General features: G+C 39.7%; 1 protein-coding gene across 2 annotated transcripts in view; it reads left to right on the top strand.

The window, feature by feature from the left end:
* Nucleotides 1-15,044, top strand: part of WIPF1 (WAS/WASL interacting protein family member 1) — a 123,306-nt gene that overhangs the window by 36,114 nt on the left and 72,148 nt on the right. The window contains exon 2 of one of the 2 annotated variants that reach the window (XM_009443791.5): nucleotides 12,020-12,329. The exons of the other annotated variant lie outside the window; for it this stretch is intronic. The gene's annotated coding sequence lies outside the window, so the exon portion shown is untranslated. The remainder of the gene's footprint in view (nucleotides 1-12,019; nucleotides 12,330-15,044) is intronic. 2 annotated transcript variants of the gene reach the window in all.

Below are 15,044 nucleotides of genomic sequence, written 5' to 3'. Positions count from 1 at the left end.
CAGGAGTTCGAGACCCACCTAGGCAACATGGCAAAACCCTGTCTCTACTAAAAATACAAAAAATTAGCTGGGTGTGGTGGTGAATGCCTGTGGTCCCAGCTACTCAGGAGGCTGAGGTGGGATTGCTTGAGCCTGGGAGGTGGAGGTTGCAATGAGCCGAGATTGCACTCCAGCCTGGGCGACAGAATGAGACTCCATCTCAGAAAAAAGAAAGAAAGAAAGTTCTTTGCTTGACTCTGGTTGCCTTTCTTGTGAGAAATTCTAATATAGATTTCCCGAGAATAAAATTTTCCACCTACAATAGTAACAGTAACCACCGTTTATGCGCTGCAGTGGCTAAACTCTTTGCAGCATCACATTTAATACTCACATTGAATAATACTAAAGTTATCTCCATGTTATAGATGAGAAAACTGTGACCCAAAAGAATAAAGCAATTAATTGCAACTAGTAAGTAATGGATTTGGTATTTGAACCCAGGCAGTTTGATTTCAGAATTCTTTCTTTCGGGAGTGATATGAACTTGTTTACCAATTTTGCCCTGTTTGATGTGCTCCTAAATATGGAGGAGAGGGATGCTCCTGAGTAGGAAGAATATACAAATAGATTATTAATTAGGTGTTCTCTTGGTCCCATGTTACATATATGTGAGGAAAACACAAATTCTGAATCAAAGCCACCAATCTCCATAACGAGAGACACCTTACTGTTCAGGATCACTCCTGACACTTTTCGCATGCTGTTGAATTGTTTACATTGCCTATGTTAATCTCTTCACTGTTCTGCCCAAAAGAAAGGAGCACCAAATGTAAGATGGTGTCTTGCTTCTCAGTACTGTCGTTCTGCTACCTCTGTTGTTCTGTATTTATGAGCCTTCTTAAAACTCACCCTGGATGAATGGCAAGGCTTTCCTATGTGTCCCTAGCCAGTCATTTTATGAACAAGGAAATTTGCCATTTTCTTTCAATGTTTTGGTCAACAACAAAGATGAATGTAGGGCCTAATTATTTGGAATTCAATTGCACAACGTTGGAAAGCGCCAGTTTGGTTGTTGGCATCAGGCCCTGTGTTATGCCAAAGAAGAATAACCCCACTAGGTAGGGCTCTAGCTTTGGAGACAGCTGGTCAAAGGGCTTGAGAATTTTGGCTTAGATCACATCACAATGGTATCAACAAGGTACCAGTGTATAGTCTACCAGCAAGAGAACTTTCTTGACCTTTCAACTTCCTTTAGCTGTTCCAAGGGTCAGAAACAGCATTTGCTGGCTTTTTGCAGGATTGTTAATGAGGAGAGGCTTTGCATGACATAATACTCCAAAAATCCCCCAGGGTCATTTTAGAAACAATTGTCCTGGGGTCTGGCTGGACCATTTGACGTACATTGTAAAGCACAGACCATATCTTGCCACAGTTACCTGCCGCACAACTCATGTGGTGTGCATGGGTTTAAATTTCTCTCAGAGACAGAACAACAAGAAGGCAGTTATGGTGTGTACTGGAAATGACACTTGACTTATAGTCAGAAACGGGTTCAAATTCCAATTTTATCACTTATTTACTTATTTGAACAAATCTCTTCAATTCTTGGAACCTTAATCTCCTCATTGGTAATATAAGAATAATTACATATAATATTTAACTCAAAGAGTTGTTTAAGCTAAATTGATTTTTTTAAACATGTAATATTAAAACAGAAACACTTTTAAGTATTTTACCACACTTTCTCGTGGTCCAAACCAAGGTTTCATTTCAGTAAATCGAGTGACTGACAGGTTTACTTGCTATACCTTTATCCCTATTCCTTCCCCTCTACTCTAGGCTTCTCTATGAAAAATCAAATAAGGAATTTTAATGTTAACTTTCATTCAAACACATAAAAAACCACACAACAATATTTGTATTTTATGGCCAGAATTTCCGCCATACCCCTCCAGTGATATCAAAGCTTTAAAAATTGAAAAGTACTTCATTTTTTAAAAGAGAAGAAAAAAAGATTGTGAATTCTTGTTTACTACTGTGCCTCCTGAATTAGACATTAGGAAACACAGAATTCTAGCCATTCAGCAGGTCTAGCAACATTATTTTCTCAATTGAGCTCCTCAACTCTTTAGCAATTATGTTTACATTTTTCGTGACATCACCTAATCTAGAACAGATTCCTCAGTTATGATGGCTTTTAGTGACTGGAAATGAGGTAGTAGGAAACCCACCCTGAGAGCCTCCCTTCTACAGATACCTCTGTAGATCTCCAGATTGCCTGCATGTCTCAGAGTCCAAAATTTGTAGAAGCAGTCCCCAGGATGTTTTTGGTTATGTCATAGCCAGTGGGTTCCTTGCTGCCTCTACCCCACACTTACCCACATTATTTGTGAAAGCTGTAGCTTGTCCTCCATATAGGGAGGGGGGTGGGGGAGTGAATATGGATACCTGGCAGCATACCCTTTTAGAAAGATTTCTGATGCCTGTGTAATATTACAACCTCTTATATAATTATTCTTATCAACATGAACCTACCACTACATTTCTCAAAACAACAGAATGACTTTACCAATTAATAGAGTCCTACTATGTAGTTCTCTGATGTTTATGAAGAAAGGTCACATGTATTTGATCTCTTGAAAAAAGTATTAAGTAGGATTTCTAAACCATTACATATTAAAACACATACACAGCTGGGGTGGAGGGTACTATACTAATTAAGAGCATGATCAGTCAGAAAAAGTCTAGAAAAGAGGGGAAAGACAGGAAGAAAATAATATAACTGAACACATGATAAAATTGCAGGAATAAGTTAAACAAAAATAAATGTGACTAGGTTAAATTCTTCTAATAAAATCAGTGACTCTCATTGTTTAAAAAGATAATCTAGCTATATACCATCTTTAGGAGTCATATGTATAGCAAAATAACACAGAAAGGATAAAAAGGGGATAGGTTAGTGAATGCTAACTAACGAAACAAAAATCAGGACAGTAATATTAATATTTAAAAATGTAGGATTGAATGTAAAAAAAATACTAAATGAGACATAGAATAAGAAATACAAATCCAACAAGAGGATTTAACAATAATGAACCTTTATGCACTGAGTATCCTAGCACTGAAAAATCTGTTAAAAATACAAATAAAATAATACAGGCCAGGCATGGTGGCTCACGCATGTAATCCCAGAACTTTGGGAGGCCAAGGTGGGCAGGTCACTTGAGGTCAGAAGTTGGAGACCAGCATAGCCAACATGCAAAACCCGGCTCTACTAAAAATACAAAAATTAGCCAGCTTGGTGTTGCGTGCCTGTAATTCCAGCTACTTGGGAGGCTGAGGCTCGAGAATCGCCTGGACCCAGGAGGCGGAGGTTGCAGTGAGCTGAGATTGCACCACTGCACTCCACCTTAGGTAATGGAGTGAGACTCTGTCTCACACACACACACACAAAATACATATAAATAAAATTTAAAAATTTAAAATACAAATGAAGTTTTTCATCATGATAGTGGGAGACTAACAAAATGCTTTCAATATTTCATCAAGTAGACAAAAATAAATAGGAACAGAATATTTGAATAGCATTTTTCCATTATCATTATTGACTTAACCCAACAAATAGGACATACACAAAATTTTTTAAAAAGATCATGGAGCATTTACAAAAATTGATTAAATACTCAACCACAAAGAAGATGTCCAATTAACAAAAACTAGACATGTATTGGCCACATATAATAGTATAGTAGCATTGAAAATTAACACAAGATGGTTCCTTCCCCCACCTCCATCTAAGCACTTAGAAATTAAGGTATGATCCTTCTAAATAATCCTTGGGTCAAGAAAACCAGTACTAAAACTATGGACTATTTAAAAGTTAACAATGAGAATATAATGCATCAAAATGTGTGGAATAGGACTAAAAATACACTTAAATAAGTTAAGGCTTTTATTTAAAAGGACTGGAAAAAATAAGATTGTGACTTAAGAAGCTAATAAAATAAAGCAAAACAAAGTGGGGAAAAGGAAATAAGAAACGTGGAGGAGGTGCCAGGTGCAGTGGCTCACACCTATAATCCCACTGCTTTGGGAGGCTGAGGTAGGAGGATCATTTGAGGGCAGGAGTTCAAGGTTTCCGCAAGCTATGATCATGTCTCTGCACTCCAGCCTGGGCGACAGAGGGAGACCCAGTCTCAACAACAACAACAACAAAAAAGGCCGGGCGCGGTGGCTCATGCCTGTAATCCCAGCACTTTGGGAGGCCGAGGCAGGTGGATCACGAGCTCAAGAGATGGAGACTATCCTGGCTAACACAGTGAAACCCCTTCTCTACTAAAAATACAAAAAAATTAGCCGGGCGTGGTGGTGGGTGCCTGTAGTTCCAGCTACTCGGGAGGCTGAGGCAGGAGAATGGCGCGAACCTGGGAGGCGGAGCTTGCAGTGAGCCGTGATTGCGCCACTGCACTCCAGCCTGGGCGACAGAGTGAGACTCCGTCTCAAAAAAAAAAAAAAAAAAAAAAAAAAGGTGGAGGAAGGAAGTAATGAAGATAAAGCAGAAGAAAATTAGAATTTAAAATAAAATAAAATAAAATAAAAATAAAAGAAAATTAGAATTGACAGGAAAGCAAGAATGCAGGGTCCCTAGGAGAGCTGCTGCAGTGAGAATGGAAAGCTGAGATAAGGGGATATTAAACATTGTCCTTGCCCTCCTTGCAGCTTAGGTTTGGTTGAAGTGAAAGGCATGTGCAGAAAATAGAGAATAGGACTGTATTCAATAAAGTGGTCATTTATGAATATAGCAGTTGGTATTCTATCTTGGTATGGTAAATCTGGTATGGTTGGTATGGTAAATCTCTCTATAGCAAAGAGTAGCAGTTAGGCTCTGAGTCTCTGCACCGATAGAACTGAACCTGTATATTGGCTTCAGACTTATCAAGAGACTCTGGAGAGGTTAGTTAACCACGTAAATCTTGATTACTCTGTCTGTAAAGTGGAGATCACAGTACCTACCTCACAGGATTATAATGAGAATTAAATGAAAATATTTATATAAAGCACTTAGCTCAATGTCAAAGCATGTGGCACAGGCTTGGTAAATGGTTGCTGAAAAAAGTCAGTGCACCATCTCTTCCAGTCCCTCCTGGGTACTGGTGAGATGAGTAAGGCACTATCAGTATTTTGGTACACTTTATACAGGAGTGGGACAGTAAATAGTATTTAGAGTAGCCAAGTTCTGCCTACCTGGATGAAAAGATTGGGCATTTTGTCTGTGACCATTTGTAAGATATGCCAGTGGGAAATGGTTGAATTAGTCTCTGTCCATTAAAAGAAAAAAGATCAATAAAACATCATGCTCCCAAAATAACAGCAGTTCATTAGCTGGAGAGAAAATCCTGGCCACAGAGAGGGGACTCCTGGTCAGTCCTGCCACTGTGCACTTATTTATCTGTCTCAGTAGGAAAGCAGAAGCAAGGAGACCTTTGGATCTGCCTGCTGACCAGTCAGCACATTTGCTCCTCATCAGCCAGACTGAAACTCCATTCTTGCAACCCCTCAGCATCAATATTAGGTTGCCCAGGCATGATAATGGACTCATGAGGTCTTGGAAAAGTAATGGAGTAAACACAAAAGGAGTCAGTAAACCCAGAAAAGAATTTAACACCTTCCCTCATCCTTCTGCACATGAATATCCAATGTTCCCAGCACCATTTATTGAAGAGAATGTCTCTTACCCAGTATGTGTTCTTGGCACTTTTGTTGAATGGCAGTTGAGTGTAAGTGCATAAATTTATTTCTGGGCTCTATTCTGTTCTATTGGTCTATGTGTCTGTTTTTATTCTAGTACATGCAGTTTTGGTCACTATAGTTTTGCAGTATATTTTGAGGTCAGATATGCCTTCAGCTTTGTTCTTTTTGCTCAGGATTGCTTTTGCTCTTTTTGATCTTTTATGGTTTCATATGAATTTCAGGATTTTTTTCTGTTTCTGTGAAGAATGTCATTGGTATTTTGATAGGGATTGCATTAAACCTGTAGATTGCTTTGGGTAGGTTGGCCATTTTAACAATATTAATTCTTTAAATTTAAATTCTTTAAATTAAAGAATTAAAATTAAAGCGGGGAGGGATAGCATTAGGAGATATACCTTATGTAAATGACGAGTTAATGGGTGCAGCACACCAACATGGCACGTGTATACATATGTAACAAACCTTCACATTGTGCACATGTACTCTAGAACTTAAAGTATAATAATAATAAATACATACATACATAAAAAATAAAAAATCCATGTACATGGGATATCTTTTCATATATTTGTGTCCTCTTCAATTTCTTTCATCAAAGTTTTTTTTTTATTTTATTTTTATTGTACTTTAAGTTTTAGGGTACATGTGCACAATGTGCAGGTTAGTTACATATGTATACATGTGCCATGCTGGTGTGCTGCACCCATTAACTCATCATTTAGCATTACGTATATCTCCTAATGCTATCCCTCCCCCCTCCCCCCACCCCACAACAGTCCCCAGAGTGTGATGTTCCCCTTCCTGTGTCCATGTGTTCTCATTGTTCAATTCCCACCTATGAGTGAGAACATCTTTCATCAAAGTTTTATAGTTTTTAGTGTAGACTTCTTTCACCTTGGTTAGGTTCATTGTTAGGTATCTCTTTTTGTAGCTATTGTAAATAGAATTGTCTTCTTGATTTCTTTTATAGATAGTTCACTATTAGCATATAGAAATGCTACTGATTTTTATGCGTTGATTTTGTATCCTGCAACTTTATTGAATTTGTTTATTTGTACTTACAGTTTTTTGGTGGTGTCTTTAGGGTTTTCTATATCTAAGATCATGTCATCTGCAAACAGGGACAATATGATTTTCTCTTTTCCAATTTGGATGCTTCTATTTATTTCTCTTGCCTAATTGCTTTAGATAGGACATGCAGAAGAATGAAACTAGATCCCTACCTTTCATCATATACAAAAATCAACTCAACATAGATTAAAAACATAAGTGTGAAACCTGAAACTGTAAAACTACTAGACAAAACATAGGGAAAATTCTTCTTGACGTTGCTCTGGACAAAGTTTAAAAATAAGACCTCAAACGCATAGGCAACAAAGCCAAAATAGACAAATGGGAATACATCAAGCTAAAAAACTTTTGCACAGCAAAGAAAACTATTCAGAGTGAAGAGATCACCTACCGAATGGGAGAAAATATTTGCAAACCATACATCTGACAAGGGGTTAATATCCAGGCTATATAAGGAACTAATAGCAAAAACAAAAACAAAAACAAAAAAACCAAAAACAAATAACTTGATTTAAAATGGGCAAAACTGTAATCCCAGCACTTTGGGAGGATGAGATGGGAGGAGCCCAGGAGTTCGAGACCACCCTAGGTGACAAAGTGAGACTCCATCTCTACAAAAAATTTAAAAATTAGCCAAGCTTGATGATGCATGCCTCTAATCTCAGCTACTCAAGAGGCCAAGGCAGGAGGATCACTTAAGCCTGAGTTTGAGGCTGCAGTGAGCTATGATCATGCCACTAGACTCCATCCTGGGTGACAGAGCAAGACCCTGTCTCAAAAATAAAAGTGAGCAAAAGACCTTAGTAGACATTTCTCAAAAGAAGACATACAAATGTCCAGCATCACTATTCATTAGGGAAATGCAAATCAAAACCACAGTGAGATATACTTCACTCTATTCAGAATGACTATTGTCAAAAGAACAAAAGGAAACAAGTGTTGGGCGAGGATGTGGAGAAAAGGGAATACTTGTCACTGTTGGTGGAACTGTAAACTAGTACAGCCATTATGGAAAATAGTATGGGTCAGGATCTGGAAGAATTTACAAAAAAGAAAAAAGAAACAAATGAACAAAAAAGAAAGGAGTATGGAGATTTCTAAAAAATATTAAAAATAGCATGACCATATGATCCAGCAGTCCCACTACTGGATATATATATCCAAAGGATATGAAATCATTATGTTGAAGAGATATCCGCCCTCCGTGTTTATTGTAGCACTGTTTACAATAGCCAAGATGTGGGAATCTGCGTAAATGTCCAACAAATAAAACGTGGTATATATACACAGTAGAATACTATGCAGGCATAAAAATGAATAAACTCCTGTCATTTGTGACAACATGGATGAACCTGGAGGACATCGTATTAAGTGAAATAAGGCAGACACAGAAAGACAGATAACCACATGCTCTCACCCATATGTGGAATCTTAAAAAAAAAAAGGTTGATATCATAGAAGCAGAGAATAAAACAGATGGTTACTAGAGATTGGGGAGGGAGGGGAAGATGGGGTCAACAGGTACAAAGTTACAATTAGACAGGAGGAGTGAATTCTGGTGCACTCTTGCACAGTAGGGAGGCTATGGTTAATGGTAAAATATTGTATTTTATAAAATAGCCAGGAGAGAGGTGTTTGAATGTTCTCATCATAAATAAATAATAAATGCATGTGTTAATGGATATGCTAACTACCCTGATTGGATCATTATACAATATAGATATGTATCAAAATATCACATTGTACCCCATAAATGTGTACAGTTACAATGTCAATTTAAAAAATAAAATTAAATAGACTCCCCTTTTTAATTTATATCAATATCTGTATTTTATCTATATTTAGGACTTGATGAGAATTTGTAGCTTGAGGTAAAGTTAGAATATGTTTGGAGTAGAATGTATCTTGGGATTTTTTAATGTCTGCACATGCTACACATCAAACCACTTTAGTCAAAATATTTGTTCAGTGGGAAAAAAAATCAGTGAAAATAAATTACATCTCTTAGTCCAAACAAAAAGTAATTGACTGATCTATTTCCTCCATTCTCAGAAAACTATCAACTATAAAGGTATAACATCAAATTAATAACAGGTCAGGAGGAAAAAAAGTCATGACATTAAATGCACACTTCGATTCCAGGAATGTTAAAAATATGTAGGGGAAAAAACACTACCAGCACAACCATGCATCTTGGGATTAAGCCAGTGCAGAATTTCACTCACTTGGTATTATGGTGGGTTTTTTTTTGTTTTTTGTTTTTTGTTTTTTTGAGATGGAGTCTCGCTCCGTCGCCCAGGCTGGAGTGCAGTGGCGCGATCTCGACTCACTGCAAGCTCCGCCTCCCGGGTTCACACCGTTCTCCTGCCTCAGCCTCCCAAGTAGCTGGGACTACAGGCACCCGCCACCATGCCCGGCTCATTTTTTGTATTTTTAGTAGAGACGGGGTTTCACCGTGTTAGCCAGCATGGTCTCGATCTCCTGACCTCGTAATCCACCCGCCTAGGCCTCCCAAAGTGCTGGGATTCCAGGTGTGAGCCACTGGAATTATGGTGTTTTGCAGCTGGTAGAGGCCAGGTAGGTAGGACTAATTTTATGAATGTAATTAAACAAAATTTTTTATTAATACATATGAGCAGAACTAATTAAAATTGAAGACACATGTTTTCTTAGGCCCATCAGTTTATTTTTGTATTCTTTTGTCAAAACAAAACAAAAAAAGAAACCAAAATCATAAACAGTTGGGGAGGTACTATACATGGTGAGCCTGGAGCATCTTGTAGTGCTGGAAAGTGAGGAAGTACTTAAAAACAAAAAAGAAAAAAAGATTGATAGGAGTATGTCAAAGGAGCACAGAAACCAATGGTAAGAGCTCCCAGTGGCCAAAGCTGGAACAATTTGAGCAACAGAATAAAGTACTGTTGAATTAAAATGCAAGACATAAAATAAATATCCATTCAGCCATACTGGTATAAATAAATGATTGAATACATTAATAAATATGTAGAAGAGACATCTTCCATGCAGAAGGATTCCAAATAATTTATATAGACACTCTACCCTGAAGGACTTTCTTCCAAAGAGTATGATATGGAAAGGTGGGGATAAGCAGGGAGCAACTTTACAGTGGAGAAAACTGACATGCACTGCCTCAGCCAGGTGATCAAGGGCAACACCAGCAGTATTAAATCATGTAGATAGTACATATATCTGATACGATGTGACTAAAATGGCACTTTATCTGTGTGATCCTCCTCCAAATAACCCATAACCCCAGTCTTACCAAGAGATAAACACCCATTTGTGTGCCCAATTGTGGTACATTCTACAAAATACCAGACCAGTATTTCTCAAAACTGTTACGGTTGTCAAAAACAAGGAAAGCCTGAGAAACCATCACAGCCAAGTGGAGCGTAAGAAACATGACGACTAAATGTAATGTGGAGTCCTGGATGGGCTCCTGCAACAGATAAAGGACAGCAGGTAAGAACTAAGGACATCTGAATAAACTGTGGACTTTAGTTAATAATTATGTATCACTATTGGTTTATTAATTGGTACTTATGTATCATACTAAATTTAAGAAGTTAATAATAGGGGAGACTGGGCGTAGGATTTATGGGAACTCTGTACTGTCTTCTCAGTTTTTCTGTAAATCTGTAACTGTTCTGAAATATAAAGTATATTAAAATTTTTAAATGCCTAACCAGAAAAAAAAATCATGGACAGAAAGCCAGGTTAGGGATTTTCATGGAAAATTATAAAGCATTTTATTAAGGCCTTTAAAAATTCCACACAGAACACGGCTTAAGCAGAACATATGCAGCTGCTTAGTTGAAAAATGGAACTGGCAGCTTAACCCAGAATGTGAGACTTCTAAATACATTCAAATTGAGTCATCATCATTTTTCATCTATGTAGTATTTTGTTTTTCCAAAGTTCTTACAATTTCTGACTCCAAGATGGCAAAATTGTACCATTATTCCTATGTTAAAGTTAATGCCATGTCTACTATAGCTTGGACAGCCATTTTGACTCAACTGTCTAATCTAAATGTCATTTCAATCAGAAAACCAGCCATCAACTGTCAAAATGGTAAAAACAGTTATGTGTGTTTTCAAAGCCAGAAGTGCAATCATGTGGTGAGACTTCAGGGTTTTACTGTTGTCCACAGTTCTGAGTCCCAGGACTGGTTTCCTTACTCGGTATTCTCCCATGGAAAACTTCATCGGGGAATTATAGGGTAATATTTTCAAGACTTGGAATATGTCTACAGTTACCTTTCTAAAAAACAAACAAAAAAATCCATTTAAAAGCATTTTTAAAAAAATAATCATGCCAGGGTAGCCAAATAGAAGCAACTTTGGGGTTTTTGCAGAGTCAAGTCTTATAAATTGTGGAATATTCCCCTTGGTCCAGGAGATCATTTGACTCCCACACACCACCACTTCCTATATCCACAAATTCCAGTATGTTTGGACCCTCCTGATGGCTGAGAGAATCACACACACACAAAAAAACAGAAGGCACCAGTGAGTAGAACAAGAAAGCTAGATATGGTGCCCTTGGGCTTGTTGCTTAGTCCCTGCTCCAGCTCTCCTCCAGCCTCTCTAGCTGTACAGGGCAGAGAGGGTCACAGCCGGCACTCTTCTGGTGCTCTTGTCAGGCCACCATCAGAGCCCCCATGGCCAGGACTCACATGCTGCCAGGAACCCAGCACCATCCTGGAGGAAGATGATGCCCAGCCCTTTCAAGGGAAGCCAAAATGCTGGCATATTTTGGAGGTCAGCAGGAGGGAAATGTCTCCCAGTTATTTAGCCCTGGAAGGCTGAGAATACAGTGGTTTTGTTTTCCGAACCAACAGTTGGGGCACACTCTCTGACAGCATGACCACATGTGAACTTGAGAGAGTCCCAGGAAATTCAGGGTGTGTAGCCATGGTTGCTGCAGGATCCAGAAATATGAACCAAGGCCTGAGTGTGTTCCCTTGATGTTGGTGCCCTCCAGAGAGGAGTGTGGGGACATCCTGGGTGCAGCACTGTCGAGGGCCCTTCCTCAGCTGCCCTGAGGGTGGCAGTCCCAGGGGCTGTCCTAATGACAGCAGAGCACCCAAGCCCCAGGCTCCTCTGTGAGCGCTCTGCCCCTTCTCAGCTGCTGAACTCCAGTCTCAAGATAGGTGACCCTGGGGCTCAAGACTGTCTCTCCCTTCCCCCTTCAGGTTCCTCTGGAGTCAGGAGTGCCTGGAGTCCAGGCATGACTTCCCCCTGGCTTATCTCCTCTTTACCTGTGTCCTGGGAACACCTGAAAGAAGCTGGGGGAGACAATCATTTCTGCAGACACAGGGTTACCCCCATGTGAAGCAAGCAGCAAATTGATCTTATCACATGCCTCTGACCGGTTAGGGAGGCGAGTCAAAGAAGGTGCAGTGAGGAAGTATAATGTCACATGCAACATTTACAGGAAACTGGCTAGAAGACAGCAGGGGAACTCGAGAAGTTGGTTGTTTTCAGCAGATTAAAACAACACAGGTTAGTGCTTTTTGCCCCCTGGAAAACTTTTCGTAGCCACTCTAAAATACCTAATTCTCTTTCCTTGAACTGTCTTTAACGATTTCTTTAATGTGAAGAACTTGCTTTTTGGCTTTGAATGTAAGAGCCAGCGCACAGCTGTTAACTGCACGTTGTTAGAGGAACAAACACTGAGCCATTATGGTGAAAATGAAATTCTCAGAATCTCTTGCTTCCCTGTTTAGAACTTCTCTGCTTCTGAAAGAACAAAACTTCGGATGTTCTTTAAATAACTTATTTCGTGGAATTCAGCTAGGCCTCTTGTCATTTTTACCTGTTAATGTAAATGTGAAACGGGACAGATCAGCCTGTGTTTGCAGACATCTGTGGGGCATTCAAAGGGTGTTAGAAAATACAGAAATACTGTGCATAAAAACGTGCTTGCGAGGTTATATGCAAAAGTTTGTTGTTTTGTGGGGTTTTCATCTCATAAAACTCATCTTTTGGCTTGTATTTCATGTTAAAATAGTATGTCATTATAAATTCTTAAGTTTCCTTTTTTTATTTTTTCTACTGTCCTCCTTCCCCCTTTTCTTTCCTCCCTTCTTTTACTAACACAAAACAGGAGTAGAGAAGCAGCAGTAGGGACAGCTTGAATATGAGACGAGGAAATCCTTTTCCCGGCACCAGAGTTTAAGAAGCAGGCACAGCCCAGAGCAAAGCCCAGCAGGCCCTGAAGAGGCCGTGAGGTGTGACGGTTGCCAGAGCTTTATGTCTTCAGCCTTGTGCTTCCTAGAGAAGAGTCTGCAAAAGAGCCAGAAAGATGGCTAGAGGGTTGGGAAGCAGCCGTCCAGAAACATAGAAAGGGCCCAAGATTATTCTTCCTGAGGCCAATGAGGGACAGTTTAATTACGCAGTGGCCTGCTGCTTTCAGACCTGTATGTGGAAAAAGAAAACGTCTCAAATCCAAGTTAAGAGAAGGAAGTTCCTACATTATTGGACTGCTGTGCAGCTCTAGGACAGGTTAGCCAGAGAGGCCTGCTGAACTCTTTCTGGGTGTTTTTGGGAAACATACTAGACGGCATCTTTGACTGTGTTATTGTGTTAACTGAGACAGGGAGGATAAGGAGGAGAGGAGAGCAAGATCAGGAACTTCCTGTTTCATGTCTTCATTCCAGCCCAAAGTGTTGTAAAATGTGTCTGTATGATAAACAACGAAGGGGTGAGGGGCTCGTGGACTCACTTGTTTATATCCTAGTAATGCCAAATAACTAGAACAGTGATGAAAGAGAAAAATCATGGTTGATTCTGTCCTCCAATTGCCACATTTTTTTCATATTTTACCACCAAGTTGTACAAGAAAATGGAGACAAAGCTGACAGAGAATAAGAGAAGATTCTAAGCTGGACATATCAGCCCTATGGTTTCAGAAACCCTGTGCTAGCTCTGACAGAGCCAGCCCACATTGTCATCAGGTTTGGAGGGATGGAGGGAAGATTGGATTTATCACTGGTTGGAGCCCTTTGCACAAATGCCTGTAGGAGACACGCACTTGGGAACTGCAGTAGGAAGGCCTCTTGTACCTCGTACTGCCCTTGAGCCCCAGGAAGAGGCTTACAACTTAGCAGTGGCTGGACATCCCTCGAAGGAGCTCTTCTTTCAGTTTTGTTTTGCTTTGTTAGTTGGCTATACAGCCTTGCTGTTCCAGAAGTTTTATATTCTGCAAATCTGCTGCTCACAGTAGAAAGGGACTTTTTATCTTTTTATTTTGTTAGAATACTTTCCAGATGGGCCTGATGTCTTTTTTTTTTTTTTTTTTTGAGATGGAGTTTTGCTCTTGTTGCCTAGGTTGAAGTGCAGTGGCACCGTCTCGGCTCACTGCAACCCCTGCCTTCTGAGTTCAAGCAATTCTCCTGCCTCAGCCTCCCAAGCAGCTGGGATTACAGGCATGCATCACCACACATGGCTAATATTGTATTTTTAGTAGATACGGGGTTTCACCGTGTTGGTCAGGCTGGTCTTGAACTCCTGACCTCAGGTGATCCGCCCGCCTCAGCCTCCCAAAGTGCTGGGATTACAGGTGTGAGCCACTGCACCCAGCTGCCTGATGTCATTTTTGTAAATGCATCCTTCCAAAAACTGTATTTCTTCTGGGGGTCCTTATTCTCTCCTATTTCTCAGCCCCTTCCCCATCTTTCCACTTTCACTGCGCTGTGTTCCATTGTGTTTGAGATGCAAAAAATGGCTTATAAAGTGTCATCATTATACAAAACCTCTGATCCCCAGGTTCTGAAAGAACGAGTGGAGACACAGAATGGCAGAAGGTAACAGATCCTGTTGGGTGGTAGAGAGCACCTGGAGTATTAATCTTGTGTGTAATTTTTAGATAGGAATGACTGCCAAGTTGAATACTGAGTTGAGTTTAAAGGTCAAAGTGGAAAGAGATGAAGTCACCTTTAATCTGGAGAAAAAATGGTGAATTTTGTGGGGAGGAACAGTATGGACACATTCCTGAACTCTCTAAATAGAAGAGGAATGAGGCTAACTTCACAAATCTCTCTTCTTCCTCAACATAGGCAGGCCTCTCCTCCCTGAATCCCAGATAATACCAGAGTGGCACTGCGGGTCGACATCCACAGATGTCTGAGTGACCCTGGTTTCAGAGGGATAAAATGGCGATATATACCAAACATTCATGCTAGTGGGGAAAAGAAAGTTAAACTCTGATAAGTGCAA

Source organism: Pan troglodytes, chromosome 13 (assembly GCF_028858775.2).
Source record: "Pan troglodytes isolate AG18354 chromosome 13, NHGRI_mPanTro3-v2.0_pri, whole genome shotgun sequence".
NCBI lineage: Eukaryota > Metazoa > Chordata > Mammalia > Primates > Hominidae > Pan > Pan troglodytes.
Note: the sequence above shows the minus strand (reverse complement) of the source record. Positions and strands in the feature narration are given on the sequence as shown.